Consider the following 13861-nt stretch of genomic DNA (forward strand, 5'->3'; position numbering starts at 1 on the left):
TCCCAGGAGGCACAATACTGGGATTTCTCCTCTGTGGCCCGCAATTTGACTCACTGTTCTTGAGTACGTAGATGTAGCTGTACTGGACTCGGTGAATTCACTGCTGCTGCCGCCGCCGGTGGCAATATGGCGCCTCTGCCACGCCCTCGGCCATGAGGCTGGCGTTTTTTTTCTTCTCTGGTTTTGATTTCCACTCTGAATCCCTGCAGCGTGTGCTGAGCTCAGCCACTGGGAGCTTTAAATGCTGTCTGCGCCGAAAGATCCCGCCTGGCTGTTCCGCATCGGCTCACCTCGGCTTGCTGTAGCCGTCCGCTGAGTTCGCCGCTGCCGCCGGCAATATGGCGCTGCTGCCGCGTCCTCGGGCGCGTGTGTCTCCTCTGTGGCCCTGAGCTCTGTTCTCAGTCCGCTTTCTCTCTGGAGCCTGGTGGTTTTTTTGTTTTTCTGGTGATGGTGTTTTCTGGCTATGAAAGGCGCTCTTTTTGTGGTAATGGAGATTGGTTGTTAGCGGGACTCTTAAGCCCCGCTTTTCTCGATCGCCATCTTCCCGGAAGTCCTCGAGGTCTACTTTTAATTGAAGCATAATTTTTTTCCTTGCAAAAGACTACCACTAACAGATTCATCATCATGGGAATGTAAATGAATTATAGGACATTCCTAAAATATTGTGTGAATATGTAAAAGTAAGAAGTATACCTACAGGCTTATTGTAAAGGTTTCCAGTAATAAGTGTTAAATGAGGATATAAAAGAACAGAGTAATGTGTGTACTGTAATCTACTTCAGGGGAAAAGAGCATATATATGCATATAAGTTAGTATATATTCATATGTACACACATATGAATGGACAGGAGGAAGAATATGTAAGAGAACATTCTGGGGAAAGGAGATGAAGTTTTGGGATGGAAGGTAGAATTGCTTTTAATGTATAATCCTTCAGGCAATTAAAATTCTCACATGCATTATATCATAATAAGAAACCATAATGACTGAGTTTTGGAAACAAGTTTGAGGAAGTGCAATAGAAACAAATTTGAGGAATTGCAACAGAAAAATTAGGAGACAATTACTGTGGTTTTAGATGTGATGGTGAGATGAGAACATACTTGGTTCAACAAATACAAGTGAATAAATTTAATTCACAAAAAAGTAGAACAAAAATATAATATAATCATATCAGTAGATTCATAAAAACACTTGACAAAATCCAATGGGCATTCATGTTAAAAATATTAAATATATTAGTGGTAGAAGAAAAATATATGATGAGCCCAAAGCTAATGTCATACTGAAGTGAGAAAAATTGAAAAAATGTTTTCTAAAACTAGAAACAAGACAACAATGCCCACTATTACTGCTTTTTTTCAATATCATACTTGAAGTTCTAGTCAGAGAAATAAGGCAAGATAAGGAAATTAAGTGGATTCAGATTGGGAAAGAAGAACTGAAATTATCTGTTTGCAGATGACATAATTCTTTACTTAGGAGATTCAAAAAAGTCAACCAGAACCTTCTAGGCATGATTAAAAAAATAGCAAAGTAGCTAGTTACAAAGTCAATTTATAAAATAAAAGTTTTTATATGCATCAACCATGAAACCATTCAAAAAGAAATATTTAAAACAATTCCATTTACAATAGCCTCAAAAATACTTAGGAACAAATCCAGAATGAGAAGTTAAAGACAACTACAATGAAAATTATAGAACATTAAAGAGAGAAATAAAAGAAAATCTTAGACAGTGGAAAGCCTTTTCATGTTCTTGGAAAGGCAGCATAAGTATAATCAAAATGGGGTTTAGCTTGAGGGTACAATGCTCCTGAGTTCCGTCTCCAGTACGACAAATCTAAAAGGATGTCATGTGCATTAGAAATTTTCCCTCTTCCCCCTTTCCATCCCCTCAGCTGGATTGCCTTATTTACTCATCTGTACTATCTCCTTATTTCATCTAGAGTTCCTCCTCTGACCCATTTTTTCCCCCTAGCTTCCACATATTAGGGAGAACATTCAATTTCTTGTTTTTTGTGACTGACTATCTCACTTAGTATAATGTCCTCTAGTTCCAACTATTTCCCCTGTAAATGGCATAATTGTGTTTTGCTTTATGGCTCAGTAAAATGCCATTGTGTACATATCCATAGGGTTTTTTTTTTTTTTTTTTGTGGTACTAGGGATGGAACCCAGGGGCATTCTACCTCTGAACCACACTCCCAGTCCTATTTTTTATTCTTTATTTTGAAATAGGGTCTCACTGAGTTGCAAAGGGCCTCACTAAGTAGCTGAGGCTGTCCACAAATCACAATCCTCCTGTCTCAGCCTTCCAAAAAGCTCAGATTACAAGGATGTGCTACCATGCTTGGTTTCCCATAGTTTTGAAATCTGTTCATCTGTTGATGGATAATTGGCTGGTTCCATAGTTTGGCAATGGTAAATTGTGCAGTTAGAATATGAAGATACATGCATTAGTTTTCTTAGCTTGGCTTCCATTCTTTTAGGTAGATACCCAGAAGTGGTACTGCTGGATCAAAGAATAAGTTCGTTCCCATTTTTCTGAGTCTCCTCCATACTGTTTTCCAAAGTGGTTGCACTAATTTGCAATCCCACAATGTATTACAGTTCCCACTTCTCCACATCCTCACCAGCATTTGTTGCTATTTGTGTTTTGAATGCTTGCCATTCTAGTTGGAGTTATGTGAAATCTCAGGGTAGTTTTGATATGCATTTCTCTGATTGCCAGTGATGTTGAGCATTTTTCAAGTATTTATTGACCATTTGAATATCTTCTTTCATGAAGTGTCTATTTAGTTCATTTGCCCATTTTTGTTTGTATTGTTTTTTTTTTTTTTAGCTGTGAGTTTCTTGATTTCTCTGTATATTCTAGATATTAGTCCTCTATCGAGGAGTAGTTGGCAAAAATATCCCATTCTGTTGGCTCTTGGTTGAGGTTGTTGATAGTTTCTTTTGCCGTACAGAAGCTCTTCAGTTTAATGCAATCCTATGTATTTATCTGCCTTTTAGTTTCTTGAGCCTTTGGGATTTTGTTGAGAAAGTTTTTATCCATGCCTATGTGTTGCAGTATTGGACATATGCCCGCTTCAAGGAGCCTTAAGGTCTTTGGTCTAATTTCCAAGTCTTTGATCCATCTTGAATTGACTCCTGTGCAGGGTGAGAATGTGATGTTTATTTCCATTTTTCTGCATGTGGTTAACCAGTTTTGCCAATACCATTTGTTGAACAGGCTTTTTCCCAGTGTATGTTTTTGGACCCTTTGTCAAAAACAAATGGACTGCAAGTGTGCAGATTTGTTTTTGAGTCTTCTATTCTGTTCCATTGGTCTATATATCTGTTTTTGTGCCAGTAACATGCTGTTTTTATTACAATGGCTTTGTAGTATAAAGTCAGGTATTGTGATTCCTCCTGCATGGTTTTTGTTGCTGAGAACTACTTTGGCTATTCTGTATTTTTTATTGTTCCAAATGAATTTAAGGACTGATTTTTCTATGTCTGTGATGAATGACCTCAGTAATTTAATGGTTATTGCATTGAATCTGTAGATCACTTTTGGAAGTATGGCCATTTTGATGATATTTATTCTGCCTATCAATGAACATGGAAGATCTTTCCATCTTCTAAGTTCTTCTTTGATTTTTTTTTGATGTTTTATAATTTTCTTTGTAGAGATCGTTACTTCCTTGGTTCGGTTTATTTCTAAGAATTTATTTTTTTTGTGTGGGAAATCCAAGTGAAGTGTTTTCTGGATTTATTTTAAAACAAACCTGCATCAGAACTGGGTCTCCTGCTTAAGACTTTTATTTTTTATTTTATTTTAAGAACATACTTTCATATTTAATTGACACAGTAATTGTCTATATTTATGGGGTACAGTGTGTGATATTTTGATACATATACAGTAGTGGTCAGATCATGGTAACTGTAAACATCTACCCCCTCAGATATTTATTTCTTTATATTAGAAACATTCAAAATCCTCTTATCTAGTTATTTTGATATAATAATTAATCATTGCCAGACACAGGTGTCTTATTCTGCTATATAGAACCCTTGAAATAATTTCTCTTATTCAATTATACTTCATAGTTATTAAATATCCTCTTCATTAACTCCTCCATGATACTGTTCCCAGTATTTTATAAACACTATTCTACTCTTCAGTTTTTTGAAGCCACTTATAAGTTAGAACTTACAACATTTGTCCTTTGTGAGCAATTTATCTTACTAAAACTCATTTTCTCCAGTTCTGTCTATGTTGCCGAACATAATTTTATTCCTTTATATGCCAAAATTTTATTCCTTTATATGGCTAGAAATTGTGTGTGTGTGTGTGTGTGTGTGTGTGTGTGTGTGTGTGTATGTGTGTGTATTGTGGGGAGCCATTAAGGTTTTCCCCTTATCTTTACTAAAGTACTTCTGACTCTCCTTCCACCCAGAGTCAACAAGGTTTGGGGTGATGGAGGCTTCAAAATAATTAAGACTCTCTCAGAACTAATGATGCTATTGTTCTGTCTGAGCTAAGATTACGTTTGTGTTGTTTGTGTTGCACCAGGGTATTGTTTGACCTTCCCCATGTTATATGTACTTGTGACTTGTCTTTCTTGTATTCCAGGGTAACCTAAAGCTAGAAACTGTATAAATAACCACAAGAGAATAAACCCAGTCATTGGCCAGTAGAGATATTGGCCCAATAGACTGGTGACCCTTCCATGCTTGAATTGAATTCTTTCATCCTCACTCCTCTCTTTGGAACCTGTACTTTTTTTTTTTTTTTTATTGTGGTAGTACTGGGGTTCCTGGAAGCCCTTCTACCTCTGGGATGCACTCCCACGGGCTACAATCCCAGACCTATTTTTTACTTTTTTATGTGGAAACAGGGTCTCTTAAGCCAGCGATGCTGTCTCCGAACCAGCGTGATCCTCCTGTCTCCACCTCCCAAGCGCGGGGATTACAAGCGTGTGCCACCACACCCTGTGTCGGAACCCGTACTTTTGCCGGCTGGCTCTGGCAGTGTATCACTTTTTTAAACCATTCATCTGTCAATGAACACTTAGATTGATTCCATAGCTTGGCTATTATGAATGATATTGCAATAAAAATGAGAGTGGAGATACTTCTGTGACATACTGATGTCAATGTCTTTGGATATATACCCATATGAGGGTACTGAATCATTTTTAGCTCTACTTCTAGTTTTTAAAGGAAGTTAGCGATTCTATAATGGCCTCTCTTTCTATAATTGCTGTATTGATGTACATATTTACCAACAGTGTGCAAGAGTTTCTTTTTTTCCATAGCTTCTTCAACATTTGTTGTTTTTACGTCTTTGGTAACAGTCAGTCTAATTGGGGTGAGATTACTTAGGTCGTTGTGGTTTCTATATGAATTTTGGTTAGTGATGTTTGGCATTTTTTCTTATGCTATTTGATCATTTATATATTATTGGGAAAAATATGTACTTAGGTCATTTGCTCATTTTTAAATTGTTTTTTTTTGTTATTGAGCTGTTTGAGCTCCTTCTACATCTTGGAAATTATTCTCTTACTATGTGAATAGTTTGCAAATATATTCTGTTCATTCTATATATTGTCTCTTCACTCTGTTGTTTCATTTGCTGTGCAGAAACATTTTAATATATTCCCATTTGTCAGTTTTTGCCTATGTTGTCTATGCTCTGTGTCTTATACCAAAACTGTGCCTAGATTAATATATTGCAACATTTCCCCTATTTGCTCTTCTAATAGCTTCATAATTTCAGGTCTTTCAATTAAGTCTTCGTTCCATTTTGAGTTTACTTTTAGGTTGTGAAAGATAGGAGTCTGCTTTCTTTTTTTGCATGTGGATATTGAGTTTTTTCAGCACCATTTTTTTTTTTTGCATAAACTTTCCTTTCTTCTCTATATGTTTTTGTGCCTTAGTAAAAAAAAAATAGGCTGTGGATGCCTGGGCTTGTTTTTTTTATTTTATTCCATTGGTCAGTGTTTTTTGGTTTGTTTGTCAGCACCATGCTGTTTTACTTTATTCTATATTTTAAAGTCAAGTAGTATAATGCTTTTAGCTTCATTCTTTTTGGCTCAAGAATTCTTTGCTTATTTGGATTCATTTATGATTTCATACAAATTTTAGAAGTATTTTTTATTTCTGTGAAGAATGTCTTTGGTATTTGAATGGAACTGCATTGAATCAGTGAATATAATAGACATTTTAACAATATTATTTCTTCCTATTCATAATCATGGAATGTCTTTCCATTTATTGTGTGTGTCCTCTTCAATTATTCTCATCAGTGTTTATTTACTTTGCTTGTTAAATTTATTCCTAAGCATTTTATTCTGTAGCTATTATGAATATTATTTCTTTCTCCATTTCCCTTTTCAGCAATTTCATTATTGTTGTATAAAACAGTTGCCAAATTTTGCATGTATATTTTTGTATCCTGCAACATTAATAAATTAATTTATTAGTTTCAATAGGTTTTTGTTGAAGCCTTTTAGTTTTTTAGTACATAAAATAATGTAATCTGCCACTGAGAGAGAACTGATAGAGAATTGACCTTTGCCTCTTCTATTTGAATGCCCTTTCTTTCCCTTGCCTTATTGATCTGGCTGAGATTTCTGACACTATATTGAATAGGAGTAGTAAAAGTGGACATCTTTGTCTTGTTACTGATTGTAGGGGAATCTATTGTGGCTTCCCTTCATTCAGTATAATGTTGGCTGAAGGTTTGTCATATATAGACTTTATTGTGTTAAGGTATTTTCTTTCTGTACCAAATTTCTATTATGAAGTCATAATACATTTTATCAAATGTTATTCTGCAGATAGTGAGATAATTTTATTTTTGTCCTTCATAATGTTGATGTTATGTATTATGTATGATTGTTTGCATATTTTGAGTCATTCTGGTAACCCTTGTATAAATCTCACTTGATCACGGTGTACAATGTTTTTTATGAGCTATTGGACTCAATTCACTAGCATTTTCTTGAGAGTTTTAGCATTTTAGGATTATTGCTTTTTTCTTGTGTTCATTTTTAGTTTTTGTCAGGATAATGCTGACCTTGAAGAATCATTTTGGAAGGATTCCTTGTACTCCAATTCTTTGGAATAGCTTGAAAAGAATCAGTACCAGCTATCCTTTTAAGGATTGGGAAAATTCAGCAGTGAAGCCATAAAGTACTGGGTTTTATTTGTTGACATTTAAAAAAATTTATTGGTGGACCATAATCATACATCATGATGAAGTTCAGAGTGATAGAGGCATACATGCACATAGCACTCTGAGCCTCCCTCAATTCTCATCCCAATCTCCCCTTTCTCATCTCCCTGTGTACAACATTGTGACTGACATTGATAAATCTGTACAAAAATAAAAAATACTGATTTACTTTTCTTGCTTGTTATTGGTCTGCTCAAGTTTTCTATGTACTCATGCTTTCTTTTAAAAGGTTATATGAATCCAGAAATTCTCCATTTCTTCCAAGCTTTCCATTCTATTGGAATATAATTATTCATAGAATTCCTAATTATCCTTTGCATTTATGTAGTATCATTTGTAATGTCTTTTTTTCAGCTTTGATTTCTTTTGTTCTTGGGTTTGTCAATTTTGTTGATCTTTGCCGGGCGAGGTGGCGCACGCTTGTAATCCCCGCGCTTTGGGAGGTGGAAACAGGAGGATCGCACTGGTTCAAAGCCAGCCATGCTGGCTTATGAGACCCTGTATCCAGATAAAAAGGTATAAAAATAGGTCTGGGAGCATAGCCCAGAAGTAGAAAGGTTTCCAGGAACCCCAGTACCACCAAAAAAAAAAAAAAATTTTTTTTCTTTGGAGGACTTCCAGGAAGATGGTGACTGAGAAAAGCACATTTACGAGCCCTGCTAACACTTGATCTCTATCGCCACAAAATCAGTGCTTTTCATAGCCAGGAAACACGATGAGCAGAGAGATAAAAAAAAATGTAAACACAAGGGACAGAGAAAAAGAAGACTAGAAGAACATCCAGAGACCAGAAAAGAAACCAGCTGCACTGCGGAGCCACACTGTTGCCATCATGCCTCACAGAACCAGTCTTCAGAGAGGAAAGGTAAACAAGGAGCTGAAGTGAGTAGCTGCAGATCATTCGGGTGTAATTCAGCAGTTCTTTCAGTGCAAAGAACATCTAAAACTCCCAGTGGCCAAGCTCATCATGCCTTCCAGGGACTCAGAACAGAGCTCAAAACCAGAAAAGAAATATGCCAGCCTCACAGCCAAGGGCATGGCAGTGGCGCCATATTGTCAGGGGCAGCAGAGAGCGCACCACATCCAGGACAGCTCCAGATCAGCACGCAAAATAACTGTAAGTGAAATTGTGGCCCCTACAGGAAAAATCCCAGCACTGTATCCCCAGGGACTAGTGCAGCTAGGATAATCTCCCTGGGTCTGAGATTCTACAGTCCATCCCAGTGAAGGAGTATTGGTGGCAAAGATACCAACTCTAGTGGCCGCTCCCCATGGGAAAATGCCCAGCTAGGCACCCCCATGGTCTCACGCAGCCTCTATTAACTTCCTGGGTCTGAGGCTTTGTGACAAACCCAGTAAAGGAGTAGTGGAGGCTGAGATTACCACAGACTCGAGATATAGAGCACCCTAAGTGAAGTCGTAGTGACCCAGAGAAGGCACAAAATTTTGAAATCATGGGAAAGGGGAACAACAATAGAGCAATGAATGCCCCAAATCCCATATTATCAGAACCTGACAACACAGAAATTCAGAGATCTCCAGAAGATCAAATCAGGAATACAACTGTAGGAATAATACAGGACCTTCGAAAAGAATTTAGAGAGAGTCTAAAAGAAATAAAGGAAGCAATCATTGAGGCAAAGGCATCAATTCAAACTATAAACAATCAATTAGACCACATGTAGAATAGAATCTTGCTCTTAGAAAATGATCACTCCAAAAATGAAGACATAATTTATAACTTAGAAAAAAATCAGACAGCAGGAATCTGATATTGAAGAAATATGGGCCCATCTTAAGAGAGCTAACCTAAGAATAATTGGAATAGAAGAGGGAAAAGAAGGTGAAACCAAAGGGATCAATAATCTCTTCCAGGAAATAATAGCAGAAAAATTTTCAAACATAGAGCAAGAGGTCGATACACAGGTCCAGGAAACTTATAGAACTCCCTTTAGACAGGATCAGAGAAGAGGTTCCCCATGCCACATAATTGTCAAAATGACCAATGTGGAAGCCAAGGAGAGAATCTTAAAGGCAACAAAAACAAAAGGCCAAGTGACATTCAGAGGCAAACCAATTAAAATCACTCCAGACTTCCAAACCAAGTTATGAAAGCCAGAAGGGCTTGGAGTAACATATTCCAAACTCTGAAGGAAAACAACTTCCAGCCAAAAATTTCCTACCCAGAAAAACTATCATAAAAAACTTCCATGACAAACAGAAACTGAAGGAATTTATGTCTTCAAAACCAGTGCTAGAGAAAATACTCAGAGATTAACTACAAAGAAGAAATAGGTAATACACACCAGAATCAGAGAAACAAGATTTTCCATCCATCAGACAACTAAGCAAAGAAGAATAAACAGTATTTCAAACAAATAAAATCTTAACATGTTAGGAATTAAAAGTTATCTCTCAATAATCACACTGAATGCAAATGGCCTCAATTCCCCAATAAAAAGACATAAAGTGGCAAAATGGATTAAAAACCAGAATTCATCCATCTTCTGCTTACAAGAAGCACACTTTACATGTAAAGATAACAAACTCAATGGAAAGGGGTGGAGCATGGTAATTCATGTTAAGTAGCTATCCTAACAAATGTGAAGTAGTATTTCACTATAGTTTTTATTTGTATTTCCTTAATTATTAGTTATATTATGATAATGGTGAGTGATATTCATGTGTTTATTGGTCATATAAAAATCTTTGAAGATTCATTATCTATTTCAGTCTTTTAACTATTTCTAAATTGTATTATTTGCTTTTATTGTTGCTAATTGTTAGGATTTATATTTGAAATATAAATATACCTTCAGATATAGCATTTGGAAATATATTATCCCATTCTATCAGTAACTTTTAATTCTGCTTACATTGTCTTTGGATGTACAATATTTTTTTATTTTTATGAAGTTTGTTTATTCTTTTGTTGCCTATGTCTTTGGAATCATATCCAAGAAATCACTGCCAATTTCAATATTGTGAAGTTTTATGACCCTGGTTTTTATCTAAAAGTTTACAGTCTTTAAGATTTACATTTAGATCTTTTATCTATTTTGAGTTAATATTTGTATATGGTGTTAGATAAGGGCCCAATTTTATTCTTTTACATGTAGCTATTATTTTTCAACAATATTTAGTGAAAAGATTATTATTTCCTTCACCAAATGTTCTTGGAAACCTTGTCAAAAATAACTTGACCATATATGGAAGAAAAAAACCCAAACACATCAAATTGAATCAGGAAACCAAGCATGGGAAGTGGGGGAGGGTTAGGGATTGGGTAGGGGCTGATTGGGTGATTGTGCATGTATAACTCCACAAGTTTTTTTTTTTTTTAATCCCATTAAGATATATGCCTATAATGCACCAATAAAAATTTATTTTAAAATATCATTTGTTTCATTTATTTTTATATTGACTTTTGTCTTTATTTCTTATATTTTTTGTTATCTTTTTAATTGTTTCCCTTTTACTAATTTTGAGTTTGGTTTATGTTTGTTTTTGTACATCTTTGACTAGCATTGCTGACTGTTTTTTAAAATCTTTATATTTATTCATTCAATAATTCATTATTGATTCATTTATTTTCTGGTTCTGGAATTGAACTTAGTGGCATTCTATCCTTCAATGATACATACAGACATTTTTACTTCTTATTTTGAAACAGAGTCTTGCTTAGTTACAAAGCACTGGCCTTGAATCTGAGCTCCTTCTGTCTCAGCCTCCCAGGTATGGGGATTACAGATGTGTGCCATCATACCAAGCACTATTTTTACTTTTAAAATATATTTATTTCTCTGAATTTCCATCATAATACTGCTTTTGATGTATCCCAGAGGTTTTCCTTTTATATTCTCATTTGTTTTGCCTCCTTAAAACTTTTAAATGATTTTCCCCAACTGTTGATGACCTATGTGATATGACCCTGCATACTAAATTATTCTATTGCTCCTTTTATTTCTTATTACATAACAGTTACACAGGTCTTACTGACCTTCAAATATGCCACAGAAGATCACATAAAGGCTTTTGTACACGTTTTTATTTCCTCTTGGAATAGAATAAACACTTCTTTCTTTAATTTGAGGTCAACATTTTATTAAAAAAATCTTTATCATTCTATATACAGTCATAAGCCCTGACATACCTAGTTATTTTTATGACATTAGTCCATTGTCTTACTAAACTATAAGTCAGCCGTCTAAAAGGATGTAGTAGGCTCAGCGAGGAAGGCATCCTTAGCACACTCTCCACTGTATCATGGGGCTAAGCAAAGTGCCTGACCATCAGAATGATTCACTTCCTAGTTCTTGACTGAATAAATAAATGATTCAATAGATCACATCTAATAGAGAATAATTGGTTATGAGAATCTAAAACAAGTGGGACATTAAGAGCTATTAACATATATTCAGCTATTTTTCTCTATTACTTCATCTTCAGCCTATCACTGATCTTCTAGAATAGCTCATCAAACACACACATTTTCTCTGGCAAATTGGTCATGCTTGTAGCCAAATGTGGGGTTGTTTTTCATAATTTTATATATTTATTACTTTAAGTTCCATAGTGCTTTTAGAAAAAGCAAAAATACATGTAAACAGCATGTATTCTTTTAAAAATTCTTAAAATTAAGCATATATATATATATACATATATATATATATATGTATATATATATATATGTATATATATATATATATTTGAAATAAGTTTAAAATTTGTGCCTACTTATGTTTAAAGTCACCGTAGGGTTTTCTCATTAATATATTATATTTATGTGTAATGTTAAATGTTGGGATAGTTAGGTTTACTTCAAGATATCTAGGCCTGCTCATTTAAATATAATTATGGAAAACTTTCAATCTTTACTCTGGATTGCCTAATGTTTTATAGAATCAGAGCCAGCTATAAATTTCCATTTATCTTCTTTATTTAAAGCTTGTTACCTTAGTAGGTACATTTCAATTGCATTATTATTAATTTTTAATGAGCTATATCTTGTTATCTTTCTAACAAAACACTGCCTTTGAAAAATGCCTTTATATCCTAGGGATAATTAGGATATAAAGGCATTTTCTTTCCTTCTAAATATTTTAAGGTTAGCTTTGGCCCTCAATATACTCCTTGAACTGATTTAATGTTGATTTTTTTGTTGATGTTTGATGATCAGTTTGGAGATTTATTTTGGGTAAGTGCTAAGATTTTAAAAATATTTGATTAAGCATTCAGCCAGTGTGATTTTGTACACTTCAAAGATTTCCTCTAGTTAGATATAGGTTAACCTCTCAACTGTATTTCTAGAAAAGAATCCTTACCCTTTACTATTTTCATTTTTAAAATCAGAAAATCTATCATTACTATTTTGTTTATTTTTTATTATTATTTTTGGTACCAGGGATTGAAATCAGGGTCATTCACCTTTAAGCTATACTCCCTGTCCTTTTTATTTTGAAACAGGGTCTTACTAAGTCACAGAGGGCCTTCCCAAGTTGCTGAGGCTGGCCTTGAACCTGCAGCCCTCGTGTCTCAGCCTGGCAGTTACTGGGATTATAGGCATGCACCCAAATTCCTGGTTGATTTTATTTATCTTTTCCAATTAATTTTAATTTAACACAGTATGGATTATATCATAATTTAATCTTAATCTGTATAAACAACCTTAATTCAACCTAAATCATGTAATTATTTCTAATCACTAGATAAGTCTAGAAACAATGATGATGATTGCTACTCTGAACTTATATTTTAGTCACAAAGAAGAATAATTAACATAATGGGAAATCATTAGAATATTTCAGAATAAGCTATATATCAACCCAAAATCAATAAAAGGAAAGAGGGGTAATGATAAGTATATAATTAAGAAGTTTTAAAAATCAGTAACAGTTAAAGTACATCTATTATTATATGCACAATTCAAGCCAAAATGCTGAAACAAAATTAGCTAATGCATAATGGTACTTTGTTGCTATTGAAATCAAGAAGTTGGATACTCTCCTCTAAGGTAATAATGTATTTTTATTACCAAAATTTAGGCCTCCCCAGGCATAGAGGCCTGTACCTGTAATCCCAGTTACTCAGGAGGCTCAAGCAGGGGAAGACTCAGGCTAAAGGATTATTAATTCAAGACCAGCATGGGTAATATAGTAATACCCCATCTGAAAACAGAAAAACAACAACCAACCAACCAAACAAACATTTTTTGTTTGTTTGTTTGTTTCTAGTACTGCCGCCTGGTCTCAATATTCCAGATTCCTTCCTATTGTGGTAAGTATGAATTAATATCCAATTATTCTCAAAATAGGGTTAATCTTGAAGACATTCTTCAAAATGCCAAAATTTCCATAAATCAATTAAAATGTTGCACAAGTATATGATAATTTATTAATGTTGTTTTTCTTAGAATATATGTAAATCAAAACAATGTATTCATGATTGACAGTATTTTTGAACTATTTCTATGACTGTGATTGATTCCTATTAAACTACCATAGAAAAATTTTAAAATTTATCTTCTCTATAAATAGAACCTTGAGGGTTTATTGAACTCATTCCTGTACTAAAGAGGACATTTGCTTTTGCCTAGCTCCTATACCCCCCAAAAAAAAAACCACCATAGTATT

This window comes from Muscardinus avellanarius, assembly GCF_963383645.1.
Source record: "Muscardinus avellanarius genome assembly, chromosome: 8".
Classification (NCBI taxonomy): domain Eukaryota; kingdom Metazoa; phylum Chordata; class Mammalia; order Rodentia; family Gliridae; genus Muscardinus; species Muscardinus avellanarius.